The 16,396-nt window shown below is 35.5% G+C and overlaps 1 protein-coding gene across 1 annotated transcript in view; it reads right to left on the bottom strand.

The window, feature by feature from the left end:
- LOC109040402 (uncharacterized) overlaps positions 1-16,396 on the bottom strand; it is a 223,081-nt gene that overhangs the window by 16,347 nt on the left and 190,338 nt on the right. The gene's annotated exons all lie outside the window — the stretch shown is intronic.

Consider the following 16,396-nt stretch of genomic DNA (forward strand, 5'->3'; position numbering starts at 1 on the left):
TTATGATAATACTCTTCTGAGGGATGCTCTTAGCATTGTGAAGTATTTGTATTTGACAAAGGACTTAAAATTAACATTTAAGAAGAATCCCAGAGCAGAAATTCTTGATTATAATGTTGATTCTGACTGGGCCGGTGATCAGACGGATAGAAAATCAACTTATCAGGATATGTTATAAGATTATATGGGAATGTAGTCCTGTGAAAAACTAGAAAACAAAATACTGTAACTAAATCTAACACTTTAGCTAAATATGTAGCATTATCTGAATTGGTATGTCTGAAATTTTTCAAATTACCTAAGGAAATTCTCGTAAACTTTAACGCAATTATCAGAAATCATGTTAATATTTATGAAGACAACTCAAGCGTAATAGATGTTGCTATAAATAGAAACTTCACCAAAAATTCTGAACAAATTGAAATTCAATATCATTTTGTCAATGAAAATTACGAGAAAGGAGTAATAGCTATTCAAAAAATTGCGTCTGATCAGACGCAATTCGTCGAAGAAAATGTAGCTGATTTTCTTACAAAACCGTTCACAGTTTGAAAAACTGCGAAATAAATTAAATTCAATGTACTTAATGTAAAACCTGTCTCAGATTATAAATTCACTTTCTTGCTCAAGTAAAATGTAAGGAGAGAGGAGAGGTAATGAAACTACATGTACATTTTCCTTGCCCAGAGTTCTAATTCAGATTCAATATTTTTGTCATTAATACATTTTTTGTAGAGAGCTCAAACTTAAATTGAATATTTTTTTGTCATTACTTAAAAGTAAAATGTCTTCAATACGTAAAAGGTAAGAGGCTTATTCAAGTTCTGTTCATTGTTAATAACTATTTTTCTCCAATCTTACACGTCTATAATTTTAATAAATTTAAGGAGGTGTGTTGAATAGTAAATTTATCTACCAATAGAGTGCAGCATTGATGCACTCCTTCCGCTCTCCCCTTCTGGTGTAAAGAAGTCATAGGTAGTCTGTTAAGAATGACGTCCGATGTGATTCTATGAGTCGAGTTCTCGTGTACGTTGATCAATAAAGTTTTGTCAATTAAATGAAACCTTGTGTAGTTAATACAGCAAATTCATCACAAACTTCCCGTTCAAGAGAAAATACGAATCTAGGTAAGTGTTGATAATGTGCTATTAGTGCTGTATAGTGTGTGCTATAAGCTTGAGTTAAATTGCACACCGAACAGTACCTACTGTGACAGTCTCTGCAGTAGGAAAATATGACAACCAACCTTAATCTTGGCGTTTTGGCTCGCACGCTATTGCAAGCAGCTGTTTACATTTTGGAGAACTCAGCGGTGGGGAAAGAACACTGCTTAGTGGAGATACCTAGCCTCCCAAAACCGTTGTGGTGCGCACCTTGATTCAAGTAGACTCTTATTACACCTACACGTGGGTGATTTCACGATAACAGGAATAGCTAAAATGTGCAACACCTTAAAAAAAGTGTACCAATCTTGACAAGATTTCATAACTTCACTTGGAGAGTATTAAACTTCCCGTTTCCAGCTCTGCAGCCTCATTGTTGAAATTTTTTGTTTGACGGGATGGGAGGTACAGAGCCTGGATGTGCTTACACCCTCATGTCAATAATTGGATCTAAGTTCCGAGCGGAATAAAAGACATAAACCCGATAAAGAAAGGAAAAGACGACTGAAACTTTCTTGCATATCCTACATAGTCTATGATGACTGAGGAGTGGACCCTATAAGTACCTAAATTAATTTATGGTTCAATGTGTGTGGAGTCGTTGAAATCACTTTTTCCGCTGTTAAAAAATCAAATTCCTCAATTTATGTACACGATATTAAATTTGTCCTTCTGGATTTCTTTCTAGTCTCTGCTCTATCAAAGAAATCCCAAGGATATAAGGGACAATCTTGCGACCATGTTGGTTCCTTGTTGCAGCAAAGCCATGGGGATGCAACAATATCCGTCGACGAACTCCTGATAATTATTCAGTACGCGTTCTGTCGACTTAGCTCTCCGCTATATGGGCTGAATTGGACACTCTATTGCGCCAAAAGAATTATAAACGGTTCATAATGTCTTGCTTAATGTCACCGTCCCTCCACCACAATAAGGCGAGGAGGGGGAACGTTCGCGCCAAAAATCTACGCCCACTTAAATGGTTTCAAGTTCACAATCTCTCAAAGAGGGAGGTGTGTTTTGGGCCTTTTCCGGCCCCTCCTGCTTGGACTTAGCTAAACATTTCATGTCCTTTAAAAGTACTTAATCGGACTTCATGCGAATTGGTTCAAATACTGAAACCTACCCTACTAAAAACGGTCAAGTTGATACTACGTTGGTCTCGCCTAACATGGTAACCCAATCAGGAAATGAAACATGAAATCATTTTATGACATCAACATGGTATCAAATTGATATCACGTTGGGCACCATGTTGATATCAACATAATTTCAAAAGAGAACAGCGAGACACTATGTTGACATTAACATGGTGCCCAGAGTGATATCATTTTGATGTTAAACATGGTATCAAATTGGAATCATGTTGATATCAGCTCCTCGCTAATCTATTTTGAAGCCATGTTGATATCAACATGATGCCCAACGTGATATCATGTTGATGTCATAACGTGATATCATGTTGATGTCATAACATGATACCATGTTGAACATGATGGACATCGGAGCCGTTACCCAGGAACAAGCGCGCTCTAGGTGGAGATTCCAGAACTATCATCTTCGCACGCATCGTGGGCCCAACCGGTCTCCCATCTAAGCACTAAGTATGCCCGACGTTTCTTAACTTTGGTAATCGATCCGCGACTGTAGCCTGATCACCAGCTAAAGCTACTAACTTGATAGAAGGTATTCCTGTCTTTTAAGTAGGTATCTGTTATTCGACTCCTTTAACCCGAGAATTTCGAATTTAACGTTCTTTTTACGCTAAAGTCAAATAGAAAACGGCGGTGTGGGTATGGCGGCTGCGACCTGTAAAATGACTCTTTACCGTCAGATGTTTATAGACTGTAAAAATTCGATTATGACGTTCTTTTTACGAGACTGTAAAAATTCAATTATGACGTTCTTTTTACGCAGTTCTCAAACCTAATCCGGCGGAATTCACTTGGCTGTTACAATCCGCAAAATGATTATTTTAAAAGCCCAAAAATATATCAACGCGTGAGCAATCAATTTTTGTGCGATGCGTATTGGGCATTACGGTTTTTGGGCACGTTGATATCATGTTTGGTTATTCTAGCCAACTTGGTTTTCGGGTCATGTTAATATCATGTTGGGAAAGAACCCAAGTTTAAACCATGTTCCCAAGTAGCAGAGGTTGCAACAACTTGCAACAAAATCGTTGGATTCTTTCAGCTAATAGATTGACGTGCAGATTACCTACTCTTTCCCCCTAAAGAGCCAGCATTGTTGGAACTTGTTGCAATTAAGTTGAAACATGTTCCAACTTCAATGGTCCTTATAAAAACTATTGGTAAAAACACGAACTTTCCAGAATTCTACCTACGCTGGAAAATTTAAAAAAACTTGGCAGGCTGTTGAAAATTCTTATTTTTTAGCATTTTGGCAACGTTGGTAAAATCAAGAATTCCCGATATTTGCGGCGTTGATGAAAAAACCCGACTTTTCGAGATTTTGGTAACATAGGTCAAAATCAGACAGGTAGCCTAAAATCAGCACCTATCGACCAAAAGATGACAGAGTTGCAACATAGTTGCGACTTTTAAGCGATATTGTTTCAGCTTCTTGCAACTTTAAGTTTGGAAAATGCTACTTGGGTTGGTTTCAACATAGTTTCAACTCGGTGAAAATGGCCAACTCGGTACCAACTTGGTTTTTGGATCATGTCGATAACTAGTTGGGGGAGAACCAAGTTGGGATAACAACTTGGTATCAAGTTGCCCACAAGTTGGCCATTTTCACCGAGTTGATAACATGTTGATATCGTGCTGATACCAACTGCGTCCGTTTTTAGACGACCTTGGCATCAACATGGTATCAACGTGATCTTTTATAGTTGGGATACCAAAATGAAGTAAAGTCATTTTTGACAAAATGTTTGACCTCCACCATTCATTCACAGGGCGGACCCAGAGTAATTTATTGTTTATTATTTATTTCAACATTTAAATTGGTCTCCAATGAATACATGAGCAGTATAACTCACTTACTTACAGCTTTCATTTTTTTTTTTTTTTTTTTTTTTTTTTTTTTTTTTTTTTTTTTTTTTTTATATATCTAACCTTTTTGTAAAAAGCGGATATAAAACATTGAGCAAGTAGGTACATGTGTACCTAGGTAGTGTTTATCAAACTTTTTCTCGCGGTAGCAACTTTTCAGATATATCCTCTTGAAGTGCCGAAAATGCCAAAATTGCATAGGTATATTACCGCGCGCGTTCTTGCCCGGTCAGAGATCCGTTTCAGTTAGTAAGCCTCGGCATGATGGAAGAGAGGAGGAGGATGTTGGTACCTACTCGACCAACTAATCCTGTAACACTCTGTGAGAATTGCTTCTAGCCGTGTGTAAAATTAATTTTCATTGCGCATGAATGAGCTGTCAAATGAGCCTACAGTCAAGGCCAAGGTGCCGATGCAACAAATGCTTACAAAAGAGAACTTTTTGAAAGAACGGATATAATTAAAACCGCAGCTATGCATAAAAAATTAATAAAGAGAAAATTTTAAGGAAATAAAGAGCTGGCTAACGGATTGGAGAGAGCTGATTCGGCGAGGGCATCTGATCTGATGTTTCAACCGCATTTCCTCCTTGGGTACCTACCGCTATCCATGGCGCTGATCCGGTACACGCTAGTGTAGATTTACGTTTGCCAAATGTGGCAGATCGGCGATCGGTTTAAATTCGACTTGTCGTCCGCGCGGGTAGAACGAAAATGCGCCGATTGCGAATCCAACGAATTCAATTCATCACGCACTATGATTACTCTACATTATGCTGTGATGCACGCTGGAGGTCGCGCCATCTGACGGCGTCAATTCTAATCCTACGGCCGTATCAAGCGTAAGTACGTGTCGAGACGCATAAGAGCTCTCCAACGAAAGAGGAGACGACCCCAGCGTTGGGACGGGCGATGGGAGGGAATTAGACGATTTCTTCAGGAAGCTATGATTATGTCAGGCGGTGTTGCCAGAGAGAGTCCAGGAGGAACAATGAGCCTCCACACGCTTAATTGCAACGTTCTCATATCCCGGCATTAACAGAACTTTTTCCAGAATCTTTGATATTCTTGAATTTGTCTCTTTCAGCCATCGGGATCTTCTTACTGGTTCTTTTTGTTGTTTGTTCCCTTTTTTCCTGTTTTGAGTCATTTTTTGGTTATTTTTCACGCAAAATTTTTTTCTAAATGCCGGGTTGACCTCAGGTTGACCCCAACATGAAAGTACGCTTTTCCTCTTTTCAAGAATCCGAAATTGGCAAGACATTCTGTTGCGTTGGTTTCGTGAAGTCTGACCAAGGCGGAAGAGCGGACCCTGTCGAATCGAATAAGTACCTTTTGCAAAGTTGAAATATGTCTCTCAATGCTCAAGGTAAATAGCGGACCAATAAGCATCGAATATTGCAGCCATAGGACCCTGTTTTAAACCTGTCTTCAAGACTGAAAAAACAAACAAAATCAAGAGGGTGATTTCACAATTAAAGGAATAGGTAGTCGTGTCGCCGTGAGTTATACACAACTTAGGGTAAAACAATTGAAAACCAAGTTGATAAATCAATGGGAATGATGTCTCTGAACTTATACATGCTAAAAAGTATGATAAATTGTGATTATCTTCTTATAAATAAAGTAAAGGTCGGTTTCAACGGTTTTCAAGAAATGGGGGGTCAAACCGTCCGTCCGATCTTCCCTACAATTTGTATAACGGTCCTCCCCGATTCGGTGAGAGACACTGGCTATTTCAATTTTCTCCCTGTCGTGATTTCAGGATTTTATGGTCAAAAAATGGTAAACTTGGGGAGAGGAACGGGCCCACGGTTGCTAAGCATGCGTTGCTAGGAACCTTTGTTTGCGATGTATATCGCCATACGTGCGATTATCGATCCTAACTCACTATATATCGATTTGCCTTATGTATTTGTTGTGTTTGATTGTGTTTCATGATGTGCGATGTGTTTTTTGTGTTTAATGTGTTTGTTGTGTTTGATTGTGTTTCATGATGTGCTTGATGAGTTTGATGTGTTTGGTACCCTGGTAAAAATGGCAAGTGCTCAGATCAGTAGCACTTGCCTTTGGAACAGACCTAAGCACTGATGTCAGTGCTGCCGGGCGCTGATCTGCTACCTCAGTGTTAGGTCTGTTCCAAAGGCAAGTGCCTCTGATGTAAGTGGCACTGACCTAAGTGTCTCAGACGTACGCGGAGTGGAAACTCCCAGAAATACTGTACAGGCAAAAATTTCGTTAATTACCGATCTGCCAGGTATGTTAAGTCACTATTTGACGATCAGGGAGGGCTGCTGTGAGTTTTCAATCCCAAGCAAGTATCACAATCTTCAGGGGACATCGCTCGTTCCCATGCGGTCTCCAATCTAAGTACTAACTACGCCCGACGTAACTTAACTTCGGTGATCGTCCTAGCGATTGGACCACTACACTACCTGCGCGTGTACGTGTTAGGGGCGTAATTTTACCATTTCAGGGCCCCCATTGGGGTAATTTTGCCAGCAAATGATGATTTTGTCTTTGAATGTGAATCCGATACTTAATTTTTCTATTATTCTTTTTTAATCAATCAACATGTAAATGAAGTTTTGTAAGTTACGTTTCTTTGAAAAAAAATGGATCGCACTAAAATTCAAAATTAAAGCTAATGATGCAAAAAAAATAATGAAAGTTGAAATTATACAAAAAATATAAATTAGCAGACACAAAAATTGAAAGTAAAGGAGTAAAAAAGTTAGAAAAGAATTAAAAATAAAGTAGGAAAATTTAAAAAAAAAAATTAAGACTGGAACATTTTAAAAAGAGTTATAACTGAGAAAAATTAAAACCAAAAAAACAATTTTTTTTAAAAAAAACTCCTAAGTTAAAAAAAATAATAATGCTTAAATAAATACATCGAAATACATATTATAGCGGTGATAATATTTTTACCGATCTCATTTTTTTTTTGGTGTTTTAATTATGTAAGTGCCATCTTAAACGAAGAGGGTAAAACAAATTATTCAAGAGTGTGGCTATCTGAACTAGTTTTCCTTCCCTCTTACAAAATCCCACCTTCTACAAAATATGCCTCTCTGAAAGATAAAGTTTATGGTCCCCGTATCCCGAAGAAATATTCCCCTACGAAAATGAAATAGGGCTGGGGAAGGGGGAGTCATCTCTACTTTTTGGGAGTGAGTGCGGTTCGATTAAGACTGATGTCAGAGACTTACGGACCTCAGTGGAAAATTCACTGACCTAACACTTGCCATTTTTACCAGGGTACGTTTGATATGTTTGATGTGTTCGTTGTGTTTGATTGTGTTTCATAATGCGTTTGATGTGTTCATTGTGACACAACACACAACAAACACAAAAAGCACATCAAACACATCATGAAACACAATCAAACACAAAAAACACATCAAACACAAAAAACACAACAAACACAATCAAACACAACAAACGTGCTGAAGGTTATATTCATTTGAAAGATGCAGTATCTGGAAATATCTGGAAGTCAAATGGTGATTCTTCCTTCAAGTTTTACCGGTAATCCAAGGTATATACACGAGAGAATACAAGACGGAATGTCATACGTTAGAAAGTACGGAAGATGCGATCTCTTTATAACAATGACAACAAATCCTAATTGGAAAGAAATTCATGAAAACATAAATAAAAATCAAAGTCCCAAGATAGACCAGCTATAATTTCAAGAGTATTCCGTTTGAAATTAAAAACACTGATGCAATTATTGACAAAATACCATATTTTGGGAGAAGTACGCTGTTTCATATACTCAATAGAATATCAAAAGAGAGGCCTACCGCTTGTGCATGTTCTTATTTGGTTTTAAGAATGTATTCAACCTAATGCTACCATAGATACCATAGATAACATAATTTCCGCAGAAATTTGCAATGCTTCGGATGACCCTATACTTCACGAAATCACTAAGTCTCATATGATACATGGGCCTTGCGGTTTATTTAACAAAAACTCTCGCTGCATGAGGGATAACAAATAAAATGCACTAAAACATTTCCAAAAAAAATCGTAATGAAAACTCAATCGAATGACGACGGTTACCCAATGTACAAAAGAAGAGCTCCAGAACATGGTGGGAATATAACAGTTATCAAAAGATTTGGTCAAAATATTGAAGTAAACAATCCGTGGGTAGTTCCGTACTACTCACCATTATTGTCCAAAGCATTTAAAACACATATTAATGTAGAGTATTGTCACAGTGTCAAATCAATAAAATATATAAATAAATATATACATAAGGGCACTGATCAAGCAACAATAGGAATAAAAAAAGAAAATAATGAAATAGACAACTATTTTAATGGAAGATATATATGAAGTGCTGAAGCAACATGGAGAACTTTCGGATTCCTCATTCATGAACATTATCCTGCTGCTATAATGCACTTACACATTCATCTCGAAAATGGTCAAAGAATTTATTTCACTCCTGATAACGCCAAAGAAAAAATTGAACACCCAAAAAACACTACATTACTTGCCTTTTTCGAACTTTGTCAAAATGATGATTTCGCAAATACTCTATTTTACCATGAAGTAAGTTCAAAATATACTTTTAATAAGAAAACCGGAACATTCGACGGGCGAAAAATTGGAGAAGCAGTCAAAAACCATCCAAACGTAAAAAAAGTGAAACTATCGGACGTACATATACCATCCATCCAAAAAATAAAGAATGCTATTTTCTCAGAATGTTACTCAACCATGTTAAAGGACCAACTTCGTACAAATATTTAAAAACGGTGAATGGAATAGAGTTTGAGACATTTCAAGATGCATGTGAAGCTTATGAAGTATTAGAAAATGATAAAATCTGGGAACAAACATTAGAAGAAGCTTCCTCTAGCGACAGCCCACGGAAATTAAGAAATCTCTTCGTAGTAATTTTAATATTTTGCAACGTCAGCAAACCTATAGAATTGTGGGAAAAGTTCAAACATGACCTTTCAGAAGATTTTTTTAAGAAAAACAAAGGAAATAAATGAATCTGCCTCATTCGAAAACTCACCCCAACTATATGACGATTGTTTATCAGAATTACAAAAGTTAATTGAAAATGCAGTAGGCCAGTCATTGAAGGACTACCGATTACCAACTCCTTTCAAATCAAGTAAAATGATAAAAAATAACGAATATTTGAAAGAAACGACATATAACCGTGAAGAGATGCTGGAGTATTTAAAAAGTAATGACTACAAACTAACATACGAACAAAGGAATATTTATGAAAAAATTATTAAAAATGTAAAAAAGGAAAAAAGAAAATTTAGTTTTTGGATTTAGCAGGACGGTCGGGGAAAACTTTCTTAATAAAAAAGATTTTGGCAAAATTGAGGAGGAATTGCAGCTACTTTAATGCCCGGAGGAACAACTGCTCATTCAACTTTCAAAATTCCATTAGATGTAAATGGAATAGAAAATCCAATTTGTTCTATAACCAAAAAACGTAACATGTACGAAGTCCTGAGAGAAACATCATTGATAGTATGGGATGAATGTACCATGATTAATAAAAATGCATAGAAGCTCTTAATCAATCACTGATAGACATTTTTCAAAGTAAAGAGTTAATGGGTAAGAAAGCAATACTGTTTTCAGGTGACTTTCGCCCAAATTTTGCCAATTATAGTTGGAGGAACAACAGCAGATGAAATTAATGCTTCCTTGAAAAATTCAATCCTTTGGAAAGATATGGTAAAATTTAAGTTGACAAAAAATATGAGAGTACATACGGGGTGTCCCAAAAGTCCGTATCCCCCTCCTCGTAACTTGTGAACGGTTAGAGATAGAAAAACGAAACTTTGGGAATGTTTCTATCTTAAAAGGGACCATCTTCTAGGGTTTTGTTGCCCCCTCAGGGGTGGGGGCGCGGGGCCCCCAACTTTTTTTTTTTTTTTCAAATGGTAACCCCTATCTTGTGATACATAATTAGAAAGAGCATAAAAAACTAAGAATTTTGGCGCAAACCGCAAATCAATATCTTAATTTTTGACCGAGTTATAATAGGTCAAAGGTCAAATTTGACCTATTTTCAAAAAATCATACCTCCGGTTCAAATTATCGTAATGGAAAAATAAAACGGTAAAATTTACCAAATTGTAAGCACTTTCAAGTAATAATCATAGAAATTACTTCAAACTAATTTTAAGGGGGGTTTCGGACCCCGAATAGGTACGTCATTTTAAAGGTCATACGATATTCTCGCGAAATGAACCAATTTCCCCTTCCTTTCCTCAACATTATCTTAGTAAGTTCAAAATTAGTTCAACATTGCGTTTTCAAGTCCCCAAATGATGTATCACAAGATAGGGGTTACCATTTGAAAAAAAAAAGTTGGGGCTCCCGCCCCCCCCCCTGAGGTGGGGGAGGACAAAACCCTAGAAGATGGTCCCTTTTAAGATAGAAACATTCCCAAAGTTTCGTTTTCCTATCCCTAACCGTTCAAAAGTTACGCGGGGGGATACAGACTTTTTGGACACCCTGTGCAAGCAAATGAAAATGACTCTAATTTCTCCGCAATATAGTTAAAAATAGGACATGATGAGATAGATAAAAATGAAAAAGGTTTAATTGAAATTAACCCATCTATTGGCACCACTCTGGAATCAAAAGAAGAACTCATAGCAAAAATTTATCCGGGTATTGGAAAGCTTGAATATATTGAAAATAGTTGGCTATGCGACAGAGCAATCCTCACTCCGAAAAACGAGCAAGCAACAGAAATTAACTCCGCAATAATTAATCGTATAAAATCAGAAGAAAAAAAACAAGTTGGTTTTTGCAATCGCTAGCGATAGCAATATTCGTCATGGGAACTTAAGCTTCTGGGATATGAAAATTTTAAGGTACAGTTCGTTTGCAGTATCTTCAGAATTGAAGGGGCTATGTAATTTTGTGTCAACATCTCTTTTTTAACATTTTTAATTTTTTTTCTTTGCATACAAGAAAGCTGTTATTTACCAATTATTTATTTTCGTTGGATTATACATGGTTTTCGGAAGTTAACGCATTTAACTTTCAGTTTCGCTTTTTCGGCGTAAAGTATGATATTTTTACTTTACACATATGCCCGAACACGCATCATAAGTGACCTATGTGCCTCCTAAGTTGCCATTTTTTCATTCAAATAGATGTAACTGAAATGTTTGATGTGCACTATACTACTTTCATGTCATTGCTTTATTTATTTTTTGAAAAAAGAAAATACCATAATTAATTTGGGCGAACAGAGAAAATATACATCAATATTTGGGTCAACATCTCCTTGATTATATAACGGATGAATATATTAGTATTTCTGTATCAAAAAACTTAGCTTTTGTCTTCAGAGATACACTGATTCTAGTCCAAGGCAATTTGTTTTATTGAAAAGACAAAAAAACAAAAAATAAAAAAAAAAAACAACTGAAATGTTAGACATACTATTTTCATGTCTTTCTATTTGTATCAATAGGTACATCTTGCTTAACTTACGAACGTTGAATGTAAATAAACTTTATTGAAAAAAAAAAAATAACGTCATTAATTTGGGGAAACATGTGGCTAATTATATGAAGGAGGTATATTCCAGTATTTTTGTTTAACATATTAACTCACGAGAAAATGTTTGTACATTTATCATCTAGTATTAATTATTTTTGGATGATTGGTCTAAAACATTCAATACAACCATTAAAAATTAACTCCCATCGCCGGGTATCGAACTCCCGATCACCTATTGCCCGCACCTTACCAAAAAAATAGGGCGTCTCAGTCAACTAGGCTATCTCAGGACCGCGGCATCTCGAGTAAAAATAGCATTTAAAAGACTCGGACGATGGGCGGGACTTATCACAAGAGTTGTCCTTGAGCGATTCGCGTCTTCGTAGCCTCTGAGATATGAGAAAAAGAGCTAACTGCCTTTCTCTGTGAGACATTGTTTGCCTATGCTATCATGTGTCTCGAGTTTCATCCCAGAATGCATTCGCGATCGCGGCAGTAAGCTGAGGCAATATTTCTGTATTCATGGAATAAATCAATCAGTCGAGTTCCAATTTTGGCTCATATATCCGTAACGGGTCCTCCAGAGCAGTTTTCCACCTTGCACAATAGTTATAATTTCTTTATTTCTATTTGTAAAATTTGAGGTGGGATAATAGCGGCTTCTCAAGAGCAACGAGGTAGGCGATCTTTTGCACCAACGAACAGAAAACTGATGGCGAAAAATAACCAATGAAAACCTCCCAAAAAAAAGAATTTGCCCAAAAACGGAACTTCGTGGATCTGCGCAGATTTACCAGTCAGACACGACATCTCAAGGTGGAAAAAAACTCGCTGAAAGCGAATTTTAGCAATCAACACAACTTGACGTAGAGACATGATTGGCTAAAAAATACAACGGTTTTTGATACATCGGAAAATCAACCAAAAATCGGAGACTGGGCGAAACGCTCAAGGTCGCAGAGGTATAGGGAATCCCATAGCGAAAGCAACGGAACGATTCTAATATCATGGGGAACTCCGTTCCCATGACAAAACATTTTTCAATTAATGCAGGTCTGAACGATGATGACAAATTAAAGTACCCAACAGGATTCTTGAATAGTTTGAAAGGACCAGGATTACCCCAACATGAATTAAAATTAAAAGTTGGTGCGCTAATAATTTTACTAAGAAACCTAAACCCACCTACATTATGCAATGGTACAAGACGTCGTATAAAAAAAAAGTACAACAACTTAACAGAAGCAGACATTTTAACAGGAAATGGTGCAGGCAAAACAGTATATTTGCCAAGAATAGTGATCATACCTACCAATTACCTATCCTTTCTAGTTTAAAAGAATACTATTTCCGATTAAATTACGCTATGCAATGACAATAAATAAAGCACGAGGACAAACATTCAGGATAGCTGGTATTGATCTCACGTGTAAATGTTTTTCGCATGGTCAATTATATGTAGCGTGCTCCCGTGTAAGTTCTCCAAAAAACTTATTTACTATTTGCCCTATTGGAGAGACAGAAGACATAGTATACAAAGAAGTATTATTTTGAATAAACATTTTCCATCCCTCCATTAGAGCAAGTAAAAAACTCTCTTTATACCCTCTTTATGTATTAGAAATAACAACAACAACGGACAAGTTCTCATCATCTTAGAGTGTTTCGAATGATTTTTGGAAATTTAACAAAGAAGGGAGGGTTCTCTAAATAAAATTTCCAACTTATTAGGCAAATATCGTAATAAAAAGAATTGGATAAATGATTTTGAAAATATGGCACATTAATTATCAATTTTGTTTTGGAACATTCTGTAATATCAAAAATAAAATGTATACTATGAATTATTATTGTTATTATTTTCCCTTCATTGGCTTATATTGAATTGTGGCAAAAAGATTTATATTTAACTGTCCGTGCGAAGCATGGGTTAGGCTGCTAGTATTTTATAATATGAGACTTTAAAGGTCGAAAATGTCCGGTCGGTCACGCGTCGCCAATCCCGATTTTGAAGCGAAAGAGCAATTTCTGGTAGTAAATCGGTAGGTACTGTCATAGATTCTTCGGCAATATTTGCCGAGAGGAGATTGTAATGTTCAAGAAAATTGCCTTGTTGAACTGAAATGTTTACCCAGGTAGCAATAGTAACAGTTCAAAATTGCAATTTCACAACAGTTTTTACACTGTTACTTTTGTGCACTTTTTCATCGAAAAATTTGCTCTAGTACAACAGTTGAAAAACCAACGGAAAAGAGAAGTCCTTTGCGACTATAATCACTGAAAAATTTTTCTTACATACTTAAAAAATACCAGTGGAAAATTTATAATTTAGTCATGTTTTCTGAAAATATAACACAAATTTAACTAGTGTTATACACCGATCGAAAAGGAAACTATTATTGCAATAAAAACATACTTAGATTTGAAATAAAACGACGGTTTAAAATTCTCAATCAAAATCACTTACTTAACAAAACTTTTTTAAAGAAAGGAAAGTAGATTAACATTTTAATAACTAAAAAAAGTTAAAAAAATTATTCTAATTTATTTTTTTTTAAAGTTGATTTCATAAAACACAGAAGTAGACCATTTTGTTTTAAAAAAGCTATTTTACAAAACATAAAGTATTATACTGTACTAATGAGAAAAATTTAATCTAAATCAATAAAAAGATAAAAAAAAGACAATAAAAAACAAATTTAAATATCTCATTTGTTGCCATATTTTTGCAAAACACATTCTTATAAATAACCATGAAATATTAATTATTATTACATTATTTATTAAACAATATTGGCGAGAAACTATTTTTAAATCATTGTTTCCTGAAAACCGGTGTAGCTTTAATTTTTGTCGAAAAAGAATCCTTAAAAAAAACTTTGATAACTATTTATCACTAACAAGGAAAATATAATTTAAATCGATAAAAAGATACAAGTGATAGTGATAAAATGACAGTTTAAATATCTGATTTATTGCAGTTTTTCTGCAAAACATTTTATTTTAAACAGTTGTGAAATATAAATTAGTATTACATTATTTTTTTAAATACCGATTTTAATTTCCGATTGTTTTATTGTAATCGGGGTGTTTCCTTTTATTTCCGATAGAGAGCTCCGATTTATTTTGTTTTTGGATGGGTCGTTTATGGTGCCTGTCTAACCTTTGTGTGTAGTGAAAACATAAAATATATTATTTATATTCTACGACATACGTTTTTTTATCGACGGCTTCTATGTTTGCTTTGTTCGGTGCATATGAGTGGATTTTCTTCTCACATTTTTGATGACCCCCCTGTGGTTAACTGTGCCTAGACAGGGCATGGGCCTATCTATAGCGTTGATTGTAGTGTCGAGTGTAGTCACATCCCTGCTGCATAGTCTTTGTTGCTCCTCCTTAGAGGAAGTATCGGTGCTCACCGTCATCGGTGTTCAAAATAGAAATATGAGGCCTGAAACTGGGGAGTTCTATAATTGATCTTTTAAAACCAAAAAATAACAGTTTAACAAAATATTAAAAACGAATAAAATTTCATATATTGACACTGTTAATTTTCAATAAAACTACAATTTTACGAGTCGTTCTATTATTAGAAATTAGTTTTTCTATGGATATTTTAAGTTTTTTTTAATACTTTACAAGAATAATTCAAAACTCGTATTCAACATTTAAATTTTTTATTTTTATTTTAAGACAAGTGTCGCTTTACACCAGTAAATTTTCCAAATGAAATTTGTTTTTCACTACTTTAATCATTGTTGATTTATGTCATTAAATTATTTTAAACTGTTATTTTTAACTTCATAAAATAGGAATATAGCGCCTGAAACTGTTGTAACTGGGGAGTACTTTAATCGATCTTTTCAACCGATATAAATTGTTTTTTTATAATATATTAATAGCAATAAAACTGTTATTTCGAAGATATAATAAAAATTATTTTATAGCAGACCTTGCTACCTGGGTATTTTTAAGCGACAAAAGTCATTCGAAAAAATGTCGCCTTATTTGGCAACGTATTTTTGCAATTGTATTAAGTGCATTGTTTAATCTCGCCAGATGGAGTCAGGAGTTTCAAAACTGTCATCAAATTGTTCGCTGAAATCTTCTCGATCAAACCATCGCATTAGGTACTAATAAGTCGGTTTTTTCTACAATGAAAACTTTAATTTTTATGAAAACCAGTGATTTTTTGGGCCTAGGTAGCACTAATTACACCTTATACAAAATCCTCAATTTAATATTATTTAACTATCAGGAGATCCCCAAAGTTTAAAAAACTTTTACAGCAGCGTCAAGGTGAATCCAGGGTTCGATTAGGGATAATTCAAGATTAGAGATAGCGCCACCAGTCGCCACTGAGAATTTCACTTTCCTGCGACGATTACTGAAATAATATTCCTCAAATTACAAAAAGCAGATCCACAAGATATAGATTATTTTTTGCTTGATTTTTTAAGCCAAAAATATTGGCAATTAGAATTACAAGCACAGAGAAAGTACGGCTGAAACTTTCAGCTCAGAAGTGGCGGCCGAGCGCGCAACCGAATCCCTCATGTTCTGTCTCTCTCTCTCCCATTGCAGCAATGGGAATTACTTTCCGCCGTAGTTACGACTTTATTTTTGGGAATTTTGAGAAGATTTTTTCACTGAGTGTTCCTCAAGTATGTTGCTATATCCCTTGGATCCCCAGTCT

This window comes from Bemisia tabaci, chromosome 1 (genome assembly GCF_918797505.1).
Source record: "Bemisia tabaci chromosome 1, PGI_BMITA_v3".
Taxonomy (NCBI): domain Eukaryota; kingdom Metazoa; phylum Arthropoda; class Insecta; order Hemiptera; family Aleyrodidae; genus Bemisia; species Bemisia tabaci.